We start from the raw sequence: 17,358 nt of genomic DNA, 5'->3' as shown, positions 1-17,358 counted from the left end.
GTATAGTTCAACCGCAGAAACACGCCTATAAGGTTTTTTTCGCAAAAAAAAAATGTGAAAATTCGAAATTTTTTGAAAAATTTTTTGGCATTTTTTTTAGTTTTTAGTTAAAAACATAATTTTTTGATAATATGGCAACATAGGTATTGGATTAAATTTACAAGAAAGAGAATCCAGAAAAGATCCAGTGGTTCTCAAAATTTTAGCAAAAAATCATTTTTATTGGGAATTTTCAAAGTAAAATAACTTCGTTAATTTGGACTTATTTGAAAAACGATAAGGAGAAAATATGTTTCTTTTATCGAGGTCTACCACCCCTTAAAATACTTGCAGTTATTTCTGAGACACCCTGTATATTAGTATATGTAGATATTAATTATTAAGAATAATAAGCAATTCGCGTATATTAACAGCAAAATTACCTCTATAAACAAATATTATTCCTAATAACAAGCTAAAATTAATAATTTACTTAGCCAAAGAGCAAAACGATGTTCTTATTAACCGAACCTCAAACTCGATAAACAAAGCTTCATTCAATTCAGAACTATTTATCAAATGTCTATTATCTAGTGTGAGTACATAATTAATTCTAATTTAATTCTCTTATGGGGAAGAGTACACGACAGATCATTTAATTAATAATATATGTTTTATACAGGGTGACACAGCTCTATATTAAATTCTTTGTTTAAGGCTTCCATTCTTATCTCTTTTATAAATTATACAGTGTCACAGATAAAGTCGGTATCATATGTCATTTATGGAAATAGATTGGTAAAAATTCGTGTATTAGTCAAATTTTGATTTTCTTCAACCATTTTTAACTCATTCATCACGCAATTGTTTTTTTGAGGTAGAAGCAGAAATAACTGATTGTAGTCCATTTGTTACTCAAATATGTATCTAGTGGGGCCATATGATTTCTAGCGATGAGCAAATGCAAGATCAAGCCAAGACTCTCTTGGTCTTGGTCTTGAAGGGCCCAATCTTGATCTTGCTGCAAGACCCTTGCAAGCCTTGTATTTTTTTAATAGGTTTTAACTAGAGACATTTTTTATACAGGGTGTCCCAGAAATAAGTGCAAGTATTTTAACTGGTAGTATAGTTCCACACACAAACCAAACACTAGAAACACGCCTATGAGGTTTTTTTCGCGAAAAAAAAATTCTTGGTAATATGGCGACATAGGTATTAGATTAAATTTACAAGAAAGAAATTTACAATCCAGAAAAGATCCAGTGGTTCTCAAAATTTTAGCAAAAAACGATGTTTTTTGGAAATTTTCAAAGTAAAACAACTCCGTTATTTTGGACTTATTTGAAAAACGATAAAGAGGAAACATGTTTCTTTTGTCGAGATCTATCACCCCTTAAAATACTTGCACTTATTTCTGGGGCACCCTGTATAGAAAATCTTTGAACAAATTGTATTCTTAGTAATTAAATGAAAATAAAAATTTAAAGAAAGAAATTATTAGAATACTTTTTTGAAAAAAAAATTCAATAATTCAGTATTTATGCATTAATCGGGAAAGCACTATTTGTAGTAAATGAAACAATAATTTTGAACAAATAGGAAATTTCTTATACCAAATAAAGGTGTCGGTCTTGGTCTTGGTCTTGGTCTTGCTTTTTGTACAAGAATTATTTTGTTAAATTTATTATGAATTAACTAATAGCTCTTAAAGAATAAATTTAGTTACAATAATACTGACTTATGTGATTAGCCCAATAATTTCAGATTTATCCAACAAAAAAATAGAGAGTCGCAACTTTTGAGGCAGTTACTATACGCTATTTCACAATTTTGCCCATAAAGTTGATATGGGAAGTGTCTGCAATTTTGGATTTTATGATGGATATTATTTTTTTTTTGTGATTTGCGCACCCTCTGAATTTTTCGACAAAAAATGCTATGAACAAATTATTTGTAGAAAACCCATACTCGCAAAAAAAATGATTCGGACTTCGGATCTGTGATACTCTACCGGGTGTATCTCAAAAGTGGCTCACTCCTATAATTTTTTTATTTTTCCAGGTAAAAAATCGAGATACGAGTTAGTATATGACATAAATCAGGATTCATTGACGTATTCAATTCATTTCGGTTACTTCCTGTTTCACCGGAAATTACTATAACTTTTGATTTTTAAGGGGGTTAAAAATTTTAACAAATGGTAACTCCAAAATTACAGTAGCTAGCGAAATGCTGTTTTCAATTTAAGATTAGGAATAATATAGCAACAAAATTTGTAATAAAATCATTCAAGGTCGCAGTTTTTGAGATAATTGAAACTAAGAACTGCCTACCAACTTTTTATTAACATATTTTAGTATAGGCGGCTATACGTGCCTCCCGGCGCCAGTTTTTTTTTCAAGGATCCTTGATTAAAAATTCAGTGTTTTAATACAGTCAGGGCACTCTAGATTGATCTTTAAAATATGATACGATTATTTTGCAAGCAAAAATGTCAAAAGTTGACATATATTATATCATTCTATTCAGAGTGCCATTTTCTATCGAATAAAGTAAAAAAATACCCTGGGTGCCCGAAAAGTGACCGAAAACAATTGAATACGTCAAACTATCCTAATTTATGTCATATACTAACATACCAAATCTCGATGTTTTCTCCAAAAAAAAATAAGAAAGTTATAGGGGTGAGCCACTTTTGAGAATCACTCGGTATAGGTAGGTACTCTATATGTGTGTGCAGTTATTTTTATTATATATTTGTAAGATACCAGGACTTTTTATTATTTAATATTTATGTAGGTTCTTCCCTGTTAATTTAGGTCTGAAGATGCTCCTATAAGCGAAACACGTGTCACATAGTTTTAATAAATGTATGACCCGAGATTTAGAGAGTCTTTTTTCATTTTCATTTATAAATCAGGTTTCTTTGAAAAAAATGGACACCTTCTTTCAATACTATATAGCGTCGACTTTATCTAAGTAAACAATTGTATCGTTAATTATTTAACTAAGACAAATCTCTGTTATGAAATTAAATATAAGGTTGGTTCCTGCGTCCGGAAAAATAATCTATTTCCCTTTTCGCTGAAAAATATCGATCAAAAATAAAACAGAAGTTGAAAACGTCTGTGTTTATATACGGATATTTTACTAGGCGAGAATAGATATAAAACAGAAGCTAGTTCCAAGTATATGGTTTATTAATACCACATCTCTAAATTTTATTTCGTTTTACATTCAGTGATTTAATAAAACATTTTTCTTAGAATTTTGTTACGTTTTTTTTTAATATACATTGTAATTCAAATGATTTCACTTGAAGTGGAAACTTAAAGTAATGTAGGTATTTAATAAAATATCTTTTTTTTTAGAAATAAATATATTTATTATTATTTGAGAAAATTAAAAGTGATATTGAAAATGTAAATATTATGGAGAGTGCTTTAATTTTCGCTATAGTTTTACAACATGCTGTTTTACCACTAATAATCTAAGATCCTCTTTCAGGATTAGTACGCTCATCATATTTTTAATGAAAACCTATTTTTTACATATATTTATGAATAGGGGAATACACTTTTAACAGGGTTCCAATCGAAAAGTTGCCGCAAATAGGGGTTGCAGCGGTACAAAGTTATTTCTTACTACTTTATACGGGTCCTGCAACAATGTGTCGGGCATCTGTAGCTCCTATAATAAAAAACTTAGGAATTTTGGGTAATTGTAAAGAAAGTATGTATTAGGATGTCTTTCAGGCAAATACTTTAACTTCTAAAGGGCGGGCTCAAAAAAGTACTGGCTCTAGACCAAGATAGTATTTGGATGCTCCTGGCTGCTCACCAATCAGACACACCTGCCGTTAATCCAAGACCGGCCATTGTTAGTTAACAATGGCCGGTCTTGGATTAACGGCAACTAAATAACCGGCCAACTCAGTTACGACCGAGAAAAAATAAAGATTTTCCTTGATTTAGTTAAGAACAATCTTCAGATTGTCACGGGCTTTTTAATAGGACTCTCTCTCCTCATTGAATACCCCAATAGATTGAAGTTAAGAAACAACAACGAATGCAGATTCTTTGGGGAAAATGGGGAAACACCATAACACCTCATCACTGAGTGCGCCGGGACGACGAACATTCGTGCCATAAATTTGGGTACCGCTGATGTCGGAGATGAAGGACTAACATTTGTAAAACCGTTTCATAGTGTTTACTCTAGTGATCTTTGTACCACACACTGTTTCTGCGTTTTCCCGTATATCGACGTGAGTGTGACACTCAAATAGTGTTTGGTTGGCCGAGTCTGACGCATATAAGAGAGTCCGCCTTAGCGAATCCTGTGCAGATACTCGTCAAAGACTCAATGGCCAGTCATAGCTTGCGTTATGTAGTAATTCGTATTTGACCGATCGCATTTTATTCAATCTTTGATATTAAGTATAAAAGTATTTGTCCACCTGCTGTATGCTTCCCATCGTGTCTGCCATCGATCAAGTACAATGCTTTTGGTCTCACTCTTAAAGGAGGCTCCGTTTTCATATACTTGGTTTCTTTGCTCGATCAGACAGCAAGACAAAGTACCGCTACGGTTGGTACTTTGTCTTGCTTTTAAGAAAAAGGAGAAGAACGAAAAAGACAAGATTTGGGTACAGACAAGACCGTAAACATAGAAGAATAGCTAAGTCTCTGAAGGTGCATCCAGACCTTACGAGACGGGAGCGAGACATTCGAATTTTGCTAAGTGTGGACGGGTCTCGCGAGAGCTTCGAGAGACAACCCACGGGGCCCCGTTGCTATCCGTTCTCTGTCGGTTATGCGAAGGCCGATCAAGAAAGTTGGCGGCACAGTCGGGACGTGTTTTTGGTAGGCTCTCTCGACTGCGAGATTTTGGCTCTAATTTATGAATTTCCACTTTTTAAAATTCTAAAATTTTTTAAATTTATAAATCAGGTCTTTTTTTAATATAAATCAGGTCAAATTTTTTATTACTGATAATTTTTACTATACCGAAATCTAACATTTCTTTAAACAAATTGAATTACTAGAAAATCTATTAATTTTAGATACATAATATCATATGCAAAAAAAGCTACCGAATTGTAGGTAGAATCTAATAATAAAATAAAAAATAGGGTATTCCCATTAAAAAATATATGTTATATCCACAGCACTTTTTTGAAGTACCCTGTGTACTCTACAGTAATTTTAACATGTGCTTCTTAACCGTCCCTATAACTTCTCTATTTAACATTTTGTTGTCAGATGTCGTGTCTCGAAAAAAAGAAGGGTTATAGGGTTAAAACAACCAAAAGGAAAAAAAAACCACGATGAATAAAATACGACGAACCAAATACCATGTTAAAGACAAACATTTATTACTGTATGCGTTATTATTTGGCCATCGTTTGTTATATTCAATTACAATTTAATATGTCTTTGGGTTCCTTTCACTATGATCCAACTTGTTTGTCTCTTGGCAGGCTTGCCTCAAAAAATGGATAGAAGATGTCGCGCTCTCGTCTCGCTCTTGTCTCTCTTTTGTCTCGTCAGGTCTGGACGCATCTTAATCTTGATGAAATACCGTCGGCGCTACCAAGATTGGCGAGCTTAGAGCACAGATAGGTTTTTTAGGAGATTCCTACACTCTGGCCCTAAAGGCCTTTAGGTTTCCCATCTGTATAAAAAAAGTCGCGGTGATTGACTTCCTCCCTCCCATACAATCAATAATCTACAAGACATAACACTGTAAATTTCTTTGAAGATAAATTCTACACCGAAATGAAGACATTACTTTTGACGGCTCATTCCAAAGAAACTTCGTCATACGAATGCAGTTTCGTCTTTCATAATCCGAGGCGATTTATACCGTCGTATACTCGTAATAGCTTCAACTTTACGATTTTTACTACTCCGCTAAACGGTTCCCTGGCCGAGATAAAAAGTGCAGCCGAGCATTCGTCGTCGGTTTTAACGGGTCGTTTTTTTTTTGTTTTTTGACGAAAGGGGGGAGTTTATTTTTAGACAGACAATAACACGATTCCGCGATACCAGGAAGTATAAGCAAGTTGGCAACGGGTCAACGCCAACTTAATTTCGGCTAGAAGAACTATAAAACTATGTACGTACCGTGTGCGTGCGTAATGGTCGTTAATTTTGAGAATACTTTTCATTTTTCTAGTTAATGAGAGTTTGTTTTTCGAAATACTTGGCGATTTTTCTCTAATTTAATAAACGAAAATATGTAAAGTTTGAATGAGAACTTAATAATTTAATACCTACAATTTTAAATAAAGTACTAGCTGACCTGGAAGATGGTCACGCAAGGCGTTTTCTTTAATGAGCTTTTCAGTGACTGAAAAGCCCGATACGCAGATACGATGTTATCTGCCTACCGCACTCCGGACTTTCAAAAATCTCATTGCTTTGTTGCCTCTTTACTTTTTGGTTGTCGCTGTTAACTGAGTTTACAATTCTTCTCCAATGAGTTCTATTGTGAGCTGTTTCTTCCCACTCATTTCACTCTGTCCACTAATTATAGTCTCCATTAGGAGAGCGCTGCCATGAATATGTTGAATAGGAGAGGCGCTAAGACACATCCCTGCCTAACTCTATATTTTTTAGGAAGGGATCGCACAGTGATCCATGATGTGACACTCTTGACTTGTTATGAAGGCTTTTACACACTGCAAGAAATTTATTGGGTACTCCGAACTTTTTGATAATTGCCCGGCATTGGAATCCCCGTTTTTATAATTGGAAGGCAAGGTTGTGTTGTATCACCCATACTTTTTAACATATTATATAGAGAGCACATAATGAGAAGGGTCTTACAGGGCTGGCATGGCGAGGCGGACTAACGATAGGTGAAAAAAATCTAAAACTTAGATATGCCGACGGTACCATAATTATTGCCTGTTCAGAGGAAGGACTGATTCAAATAATGAGAAGGCTGTGTAAGATTAGTGCAGAACACGGCCTTATGATGAACAAAAAGAAAACGCAAGTTATGATAATAGGCCGAAATCCTACTAACAACAGAAAAATTGATGGTTTTGAGGTGGTCGAAAGTTTAGTTACCTCAGATACCTTATAACAATTAAGAGATGATGTGACGAAGAAATCAAACGCAGACTAGCAATAGCTCGTAACTCGACAATAAAACTACTACTACTGCCGCTGACGACTATTTCTCTAACTTTCTCTGACGACTACTAAACTCGCTGACGACTATTTGACATGCATTAGAAGATGGTTACTCAAGGCGTTTTCTTTAATGAGCTTTTCTGTGACTGAAAAGCCCGATACGTGATGTTATCTCTCTTCCGTACTCCGGATCGGACATTCAAAAATCGCATTACTTTGTTGCCTCTTTACTTTTTGGTTGTCGATGTTGAGTTTATAATTCTTCTCCATTGCGTTCTGTTGTGAGCTGCTTCCTCCCGCTGATTCTGCATGCTTATCACCTATAAGTTTTCGTGGAAAATATCCTTCTACCTTTTGAGTTGTCCAGCCGGTTTCTTCTTACTGTCTACAAGCTCTTAAGAAGAGATTTTTGCAGGAGGTTTTCTGGCATCCTGCGTACGTGACCAGCCCATCTTAAGCGGGATTTACTAATCATGACTTCCACGCTTTTGCAGCTAGATTTTTCAAGAAACAATACGTTTGAGATATGGTGAAACCATTTGATTCTTAACTAAGGTGTCTCTGTTGCAACTTGTTTATTGTGTTCATATGCCGGCGGTACGGTAATTATGTGCTGAATTTCAGAGTCGATATTGGCCTTTTCCGAAATCAAACTGCCGAGGTAATTGAATTCCGCTACATATTTCAATAGTTCTTCTACGATTTTTGTGATTTTTCGGGGGAGCGCACATGGTTTTAGTTTTATCGATGTTCAGCTTAAGGCTCAAAATCTGGTATGCCCCGGTATAAGATTTGCATCATCTTATACCTGGGCGTAAAGACAAGGCAGTTTTTGGTAGTGACTCGTGTGAACATTTTTTGCTCCACCCTAGGTGAAAGCTGCGCCCTTGTTTCTAAGCCCATGTTCCTAAGATACCGGTTAAGTTAAAATGTATTCACAGAAATATGAAATACGTGAGCTGTTAAGCATTTTCAGTATTGTGCGGGACATCATGCAAAAGTAAAACTATAAGTAATGCATGGAGGACTTCATAAAAAATACCAGGCAAAATTTGAGTAAAAGTTGGTGGGTAGAGACTGTAGACTGAGTATCTAGTATGACATAATAATATACTATCTCGGTGAAACGTAATAAAGTATTCTAAGGGGTGGCGTTTTCAGCAGTGCAGCATTTAAATATAATAAGTTATTTAATATTTTATATCAAAATTTCCTGTAGTTCTAAAATATTTTTTGTCTTCTAAACAAATAGAGTCGATATATTCATTATTTTGTTTCAATTCTCTATTGATATAACATCTACTTATTAATTATAAGAGCCCCGCGTTTTACCAACGTCCGGCCAAATAGATTTTTCGATCGAAATATTTTCCCACAGAGATTGCTTTTATATTATAAGCGTCTGGTGTATTCCATACAATATTCCAATTTACTATATGGATACTAAAATTGAAATAAATAATACTAACGAATATATTATCAGTACATTTTACTGATTTCACTAATTAATAAATTATATGTACATTTTCAAATTACCATAAAATTTAGTTAAATTACGAACTAATTTGGTAAAGAATAGGGAACTAATTAATAAAGAAATATAATAAATAGAGTAAAACATTAGTAAATTTCCATATTACACAAAAACATATTATCTTAAATTCTGCACGAACGTTTCGCTAGCCATGTTAGCATCGTTAGCAGATAATTGAAACATTGAGTAACCAATTTACATTGTTACCAAACCTAAAAATCCTCTACAACTCTACACTATGCTCGAAATGTTTCACGAAATATTTCTTTAAACATTTTGCGAAGCATTTCTCTAAAACTTTCAGTAATAAAATCAATGCTTTTGTTATGTTGCGACTTGTCTCGGCCGCAAACTCCGAGACAGATCGAAATCGACCGAGACAGGCCGTGATTGGTTGTTTTCTCGAATTGTCGCCGGAAATGTTTCGAGAAACGTTTCGGTCAGTTTCGACAAAACTTTTATAACACGCGGGTCTATATTCTTTGTACTACTTCGCGAAGCAATCAAGGTCAAACTTTGTGGTGGTTTCAAATAAGTAAATATGGAGTATGAATAAATATCATTAGTTTGTAATGGAATAATGGAATGTAATGTAATACGACTATACAGGGTCTTTCAAAAAAACATGTGCCATCTCTCGTGGGGAGATTCCTCACGTAAAAATAATATTTATTCTTCATATCAACATAAGTCCGATTCTGCTTTGTTTCGTAGCTACAGAGTGTTAAAATCTTAATATTTTTTTTATTTATTCGAGGGGTAAACCGCTGACAAATTTCTGTACACTAATACCACGAATAATGCTAAAATGCCAATTAATACCACGAATAACACCAGTAATACTAAATAATGCCAATATCTTGTACAGGGTGGGTCAAATTGGACGCTTTGAAAGGGAAACACACTTTTCTATAGGAGATAGACGAAAAATAATATAGGTGTCTAGTGCTCAATTTTTATGAAAAACATGATGGTGAAAACCGCACATCGATATCGGTTTCGGATATTACAGTTAAGGGTTGGAATCTTTGGTGTTACACAGCAAAATAGAACACTAAATCACCACAATACACCAAAACACTTTTACTTTTACACTGGACGCGCGTTTCGCTAACCATGTTACCATCATCAGCAGATGATTAAAAACTTAGTTTTTAGTAAAAGTGTTTTGGTGTATTGCGATGATTTAGTGTTTTATTTTACCGTTTCGGAGTTACGGGGTGTTTTTCATAAATGTTAATTTTTAACAAATCGCTGGAACTTTTTTGCTATGAAAAATTTTTCTAAAGCACTTTTTTATGTAGAATTTAATGGTTAAAGTATACTTTTTTTTTAATTAATAATTTAAGAGTTATCAACAGAAAAATTGATTTTTTATTTTGGACACCCTGTATATTTTTAATTCACTGAAAAGAACTTAAAATTACCTTTTAAAAAATATAGCACACTTAATATTTTGTTCGATTTAACACACCTTCGAAATATAGAAATTTTAAAAGTTCGCTACTTTTAACTAGTAGGTTTTGCACTCCTTAATCTGCCCCTAATGGACCTCGAAAACATATTTTTGCAGCAAGACGAGGCACCGCCTCTGATGGTAAATTTTTTCAGCCAATTTTGAGAATAATTGAATAGCTAACCAAGATTCCAGCCGTTGGCCGTCGAGACCGCCGGACTTAATGCCTATGGATCTAATCCTATGAATATCTTTGCGGAAGAGTAAAGGTTCTTATTTTGAAATAATCTATAGACCAGAATTTGAAGTACTTAGCGGTTATGCTTGGGGCTTTCACCCCCCACTGAGTTAATGAATTCCGCGCGAGATGTTCAATAACGGTCCCGTCTGTCCATATCAGAAGACGGTCGATATGTCGAACACCTGTAGCAAAGTCTCATGTCTTGATTTGCTATTTATTTTTATTGTTATTAGATATAGTTTAAATGTGTTGATGTTGGTCGATACAGGGTGGCCAATCGGGTGACACAGGGTGGCCCATCGAAAACGTTCCGCAAGGCATAACGGCCAGGGTATTTGTTTTTTTTTTCAAAAAATCCAAAAACACGTCAATTTTGTTTGTGAGGGGGACAGCTTTTGCCCCAAAAATGATTGCAAAATCTTCAACCATCTAAGCGGGGGTGTCACCCCCAACTTTTTTCAAATGGAGAGGGGGGTCAAGTTACACCGCAATGAAAAGAGCTTTCTATTCTCTATATTTCCCCGCTTCGTTTTTGAAAATCGGTCGAGTCATTGAGAAAATATGAAGGATTGAAATTTGAAATGTTTATTTAAACATTTATCAGAGTAAAAGATAAGGATTCATTCGACCAGTATGAGGTTTTTTCTTATTATTTCTATTTTTTCACTTGCCACAAGGTTGAACGATCAGGTGCGGTAGTTGCTATATATATAGCTGTTCTGTGACTTGTGCGTTGAAGTTCTTCTCAATATCGTTAAACTGACCCACAATAGAATTTCCAAAAATACCAGCCCACACGTTCAATTTCTGAGCGTTTTGTGTGTGCACCTCGTGAAAAACCCTGGGCCCAGTACCGACAGTTGTGCCGATTAACGACACCGTTCAAAAAGAAAGTACACTCATCCGAAAAAGCAAACATTAAATAGGAAATTATTATAATTCGCCACTCGTTCACACATAGTTTCACAAAATTGCAAGCGACGATCAAAATCGTCTTCGTTGAGTTCTTGTACCAACTGAATTTTGTACGGGTGGAACTTGTGTCTTTTTTAAATCCTTTGGACACTTGTACGATTCAGGCCGGTCTCATTGGCTAATTTTCTTGTACTCAGCGTACTATCCATGGCAACTTGGCCCAATACGAATACCTCCATAGCTTCATTTACTACAGGATTTTCCCTCTGCCTCTTTTCATTCATAACGGAAACAGTTTCGCGAAATTTTGCTACTAACTCGCGAACAATTTTGCCATAAAGGTGTTTGTCAGGATGGCGTTCATTGAATATCTGCGCAACCCGATTGCCACATTCATTATTTTTAAAATAAAGTTCGATTATTTCCACTTTTTCTGCAAGTGAGTACACCATAATTGTTAAAAAGTTTAACAATATGGAGAAGAACTTCAACGCATAAGTCACAGAACAGCTATCTAGCAACTACCGTAACTGATCGTTCAACCTTGTGGCAAGTGAAAAAATAGAAATAATAAGAAAAAACAGCAAATTGGTCGAAGAATTTATCCTTATCATTTACTCTGGTAAATGTTTAAATAAACTTTTCAAATTTCAGTCCTTCATAGTTTCTCAATGACTCGACCGATTTTCAAAAAGAAGCGGGAAAGTATAGAGAATAGAAAGCCCTTTTCATTGCAGTATCATTTGACCCCCTTTCCATTTGAAAAGAATTGGGGGATGACACCCCCCTTAGAGGGTTGAAGATTTTGCAATCATTTTTGAGGCGAAAGTTGTCCCCCTCACAAACAAAATTGACGTGTTTTTGGATTTTCTGAAAAAAAAATTAGCCTTGCCGTTATGCTTTGCGGAACGTTTTTGATGGGCCACCCTGTATAGAGTTTAAATTGTTATAAAATTCTGCATCTCTCATTGCAAATATTATTTTCGTTTTAATTGCTGCTCACCGCTAGAATTTTTTGCATTAGACCCGGCGCCGTTCAAAGCCTACTTATTCAAAGTGGACGAATTTTAATAAACTCTATATCTGGAAGAGGAATCGAGCGAAATTCAAGTGTGCTATATTTTTGGAAAGGTAATTGTAAATTATTTTCAATGAATTAAAAATATACTGGGTGTCCCTTATAAAAAATCAAATTTTGTGTTTGAAAACAAGTCGTAGGATTCGATTCCATATGAATGATATGGGGGGGGGGGGACGTGTTTTTCTCCGTAGCTGGGTCGTTGCTTTAACACAGACTAATACTCATTTTCCAAAAAAAAACTAAACATTTTGGCGTAGACAGACAATTTAAGTGTAAAATTTCTCAGTTTATATTGGCTAAAGTATACAAATAGTCACGTTAATTGCTAGCTCGACATAATTTATGCCTAGTTTTAATTATAATACCCTAATTTACTACGCGAGATAACAGTAAAATACTTTTATATTTATCCGTCTAGAAAAAAAAGAAAAAAAAAAGAAGATCAGAGAAAGGAAAATAACGACAGAATAAATTTTAAAATCGTTTATTTTTTCGGCATCTATTAACATAGTTTTAAAATTTTATTGCGACTATCGAAAATAAAGTCCGAGCTATTGTTAGTGGCCGGTTTATTTTCGCAAGATGGAACATGTCGAACAACGAATCATTTTCGAAAATATGGGACGGGATGTTTTTGCTCGTTGCCCGTATTTTATCGAATTGTTTTCATAATAAGGCGTTAGTAAATGGTATACGAACTGGGTGGTTTGTTTTGTATCTAGACCAGATGAATTGACATGGATAATCATAAACTTTCGTTTGAATGAGGTAGACTATATTTCATTAGAGATAGTATATTATTTTATTAGGAGTAAAAATGACTCTTTTTCTGGCGAGGATATATGTTTGACGGACGAGACCGATACGATCGAATTCGAAACGCTAAAAGTACCGGGTGGCCAACTCAGAATGGACGCCGGCTGTATCTCAGAAACTACTTATCCTATAACTTTGGGAAAAAAATTCTAATAAGTAAATCTACCAAGAGAAATCGCTGAAAATTATTTTCAAGTTCAAAAAACGTCCGCTAGAGGTAAGATAGAAAGATGCGGTTTGTGCTGATATTTTGGAAATTTTGTGCTCTATTTAACTGTGCAAAGAGAAATATAGCCTCCTATTTTATTTTTTTTTATGCAAAAGCGCAATATCTGTTATGATGTCAATTTTCAAATCATGTTTCTCTTGGTCGATTTACTTATTATTTTTTTCCCAAAGTTATACGATAAGTAGTTTCTGAAATACAGCCGGCGTCCATTCTTAGTAAAATACGAGAGAAAAATTATTGGGTGGTTGGGTGACTGATAAAAATTTACTGTGGAAAATGCCATAAGAAATATAAAACCGCGAATATCTGCGAAACCGTTACGAATTTTGAAATACTCTAAATACAATAAATGTTCATTTTTGAATTCTTCATCTATTGGAAAAATAATATGCAGGGTGTTTCATTTAAAAAAACAACGAAGAAAAATTATTTTATATTTTAGAATGTTTGGCCTAGATTTTTCAATGTCCTGTGTGATTTACGATTATCATATTTATAGCAAAGTAAGTACAGGGTGTCCCATTTTAGTTGAAATCATACGGTATCTCCGTTATTAGTAAAGATAGGAGGATGCGGTTTGCAGAAATCTGTGCCACTTTTTTCTCAAACAAAAGATGCCGTAAACAAAATTTTCATAGCCCTCTTCGTTCTGAGCTACAGGGTTTTTTCGAAAATTTTGCAATTCGTAAACTCCAGTTTTTTTGTAAATTTTAGTATTTGGCATATTATACAGGGTTATTGGGGTGGTTTTTTTTACCCTAACTTTAAAACACCTTGTGCAATAATTTCGTGTATATATTTTCCTAATTTATAATTTTACGGTCAGAACCACGACCCCTGAGCATTTTGTATTTTGATTCATGTCAATACCTGCTTTGGTTAATTTTTAAGAGCGAAATGAACTGATCACGATCAATTTGCAATTTTTCTAATTATCATTACTTTTTAATGTAGTTTTTTAATATGACGAGATGGTTCTGGTGACTATTGTCGTAACGTCATATTATGCTGCATTGGATACTCTATACTAAATAAAAAAAACGTTAAAAACTAACGATAGAGTCCTGGTTTTAGTAAACATTAATAACGATAACAGAACTAACGATATTAAAGAAAACATCTGTAATACTCGAGTATACAAACAGAAAAAAAAAATGTAAAAACTTTTCCTTTTACCTTACTTTGTATTGCCTCCCTTGGCTGCTATACGTTCGGTCATACTGTCATTGAGGCTGCATAATATACCATATTGCGTTATGCTTTCCCATTCTCCGTTAAGAATCAAGCGAAATGCATTTAATGAAGCTGGTATCGCTTCGCGACCTCTAGGCTTCCTGCCAAACATTTCCCAACCGGCGAACATGATGGGCATTTCATAGTAGTATATAGTTCACAATAATCACGGAAGCTGCCTTGTCATATTGAAAAATAACTTTAAAAAGAAATGATGATTGAAAAAATTGCAAATTGCTGGTGGCAAGTTCATTTCGCTCTTAAAAATTAACCAAGGCATGTATTGACATGATCCACAAAACAAAATGCTCTGGAGACATGGTTCTGACCGTAAAATTATATTTTAGAAAAATTTACACATGAAATTATTGAGTGTTTTAAATTTGGGGTAAAAAAACAACCCCTCGGTTAACCCTGTATAATATGCCAAATACTAAAGTTTCTAAAAAACTGAGTTTACTAATTAAAGTTGATATAATTATATACAGCTCGCTAAAAAAATCATGAAAATAGAGCTAAAAATAACAAAAATATAACACTTTAAATTTGACCAAAAGTTTCTCCGTTGCGTTTTTTTGCATCTGAGTGTATTTATAATTATTTATTAATATCTCTGAAACTATCGAAATATATTTACTCATATATTACGATTATGTAAAATGATCTGAAAGTAAGCCGAAAATGCAATAATATACAGGGGGTTCCATTTAAAAAAAATCGTCCCTAACCACTCACACTTTTTTGGAAGTTAAAATATTTTCCTGAAATATACCCTAGTACATATTTTAGATTTGCACTTTAAATTTCCAACTTTTTATTCTACAGTATGTTCCCGGATTGTCTTTACAAGAGCAAAAAAAAAAACTTTTTTATTTTTAACATTTTGAGCAAAATGCATTCTTTATCCCGTTTATAATTTTTCAAATTTCCATACCGTTTTAGAGAAAATTACAAGAAACATGAAAATAAGCTTGAATTTTAATTCCTAGTTTTAAAATCAAAAGACGTTTCTATGGTAATACAATTTGGATTTCATTCTTAGATAGATTGTTATTGATAGAATTTTAATTAATCACATTTGTTGCTGTTTTAAAATGTTAAAGAACCACAAAATTTTTTTAGTTCGATGCTACGAAAAAGGTCATAATAGTTATCGGAAAATGATGACGTCGATCAAAATAAATAATAACCATCTTTCAATGAATAAAATTGAAATTGTATTACCATAGAAACGCCTTTTGATTTTTAGGACTTTAAAAAATTCAAGTATATTTTAATATATTTTGTAATTTTCTCTAAAATGGTATGGAAATTTTGAAAAGTATAAACGGGATTGGCCATTTAAAAACAAGCAAAAATATTTATGAAGATGATATTGTTGTTGATATAGTATTGTTTTTTATTAAAAAAGTTTTTCCTCTTGTAAAGACAATCCGGGGACATACTGTAGTAACTACAGATGCCCGACGCACTATTGCCGAACCCTGTATGTATTTGAAAAATCTCTCTTACTACTTCTGCCACTTTCAAACTGCCGAACCTTAAATACACTTTTTTTTCGATTGTACTTATAAATAAATTAGTAGAGGGCAAAACTGTAACTTACTTATGCACTTTTTTAATATACCGGGTGCGTCTCAAAAGTGGCTCACCCCTATAACTTTTTTTATTTTTTGAGATAAAAAAAACGAGATTTGTTATGTTAGTATACGACATAAATTAGGATTGATTGACGTATTCAATTGTTTTCGGTTATTTCCTGTTTCACCAGAAATGACTACAACCTTTGATTTTTAAATGGCACCCTCTGTATTTTTTTATTTTATTCAAGAGAAAATGACACTCTGAATAGAATAACATATAACATGTTAACTTTTGACATTATCGATTTTAAAAAAATCGTATTTAAATTTCAATCTAGATGCCATGGCTGTGTTAAAAACACTAATTTTTAATCAAGGAACCTTGGAAAAATAGATTTGATCGTCTAATGTTTTTCGTGTCTTGTCCTGGCCGCTTAAAAAATTACCAAATCGTATTTTTAGTCATATCTCATTTTTTTTTAAATGGAACATTAGCATATTTAGAAAAAGCATTTTTTATGAATAATTTGATACCACACACTTGGTATTTCGAGTCAAATTGTCTTTATGAACCGGATGTCACAATTTCAAATAAACCAGATGCGAAAATGTCAAAAGTTGACATATGATATGTCATTCTATTCAGAGTCTCATTTTCTTTGGAATAAAGTAAAAAAATATCGAGGGTACCATTTAAAAATCAAAAGTTGTAGTCATTTCTGGTGAAACAGGAAGTGACAGAAAAGAATTGAATACGTCAATCAATCCTAATTAGCAAGTATAGCCGCTCACACTAAAATATGTTAATAAAAAGCATTTTTTTTTTATCTCAAAAACTGCGACTTTGACTGATTTTGATGCTATTACAAATTTTGTTGCAAATATTATTCCTAATCTTAAATTGAAAACCGCGTTTCGCTAGCTACTGTAATTTTGGAGTTACGATTTTTTTGAATTTTTAACCTCCCATACCCTCTTACCAACCCCCCACCCCCACCAAAAACTAATGGCCAGATTCTCGGATGCCACAGTATTTTTGTGCCAAATTTGGTTAAAATCGGTTTAGCGGTTTTTGAGTTATCGTGTTGACGGACAGACAGACACCATGAAAATATTTTGTATTTAGGTCATTTATGATCCAAATAA

The 17,358-nt window shown here is 33.7% G+C and overlaps 1 protein-coding gene across 3 annotated transcripts in view; it reads left to right on the top strand.

The window, feature by feature from the left end:
* Window positions 1-17,358, top strand: part of LOC115891741 (GTP-binding protein REM 1) — a 282,470-nt gene that overhangs the window by 47,449 nt on the left and 217,663 nt on the right. The window lies entirely within an intron of this gene.

The sequence above is a fragment of the Sitophilus oryzae genome, unplaced genomic scaffold, assembly GCF_002938485.1.
Source record: "Sitophilus oryzae breed Bouriz unplaced genomic scaffold, Soryzae_2.0 scaffold_1193_pilon_pilon, whole genome shotgun sequence".
NCBI lineage: Eukaryota > Metazoa > Arthropoda > Insecta > Coleoptera > Curculionidae > Sitophilus > Sitophilus oryzae.
This window is presented reverse-complemented; position numbering and strand designations above follow the sequence as displayed.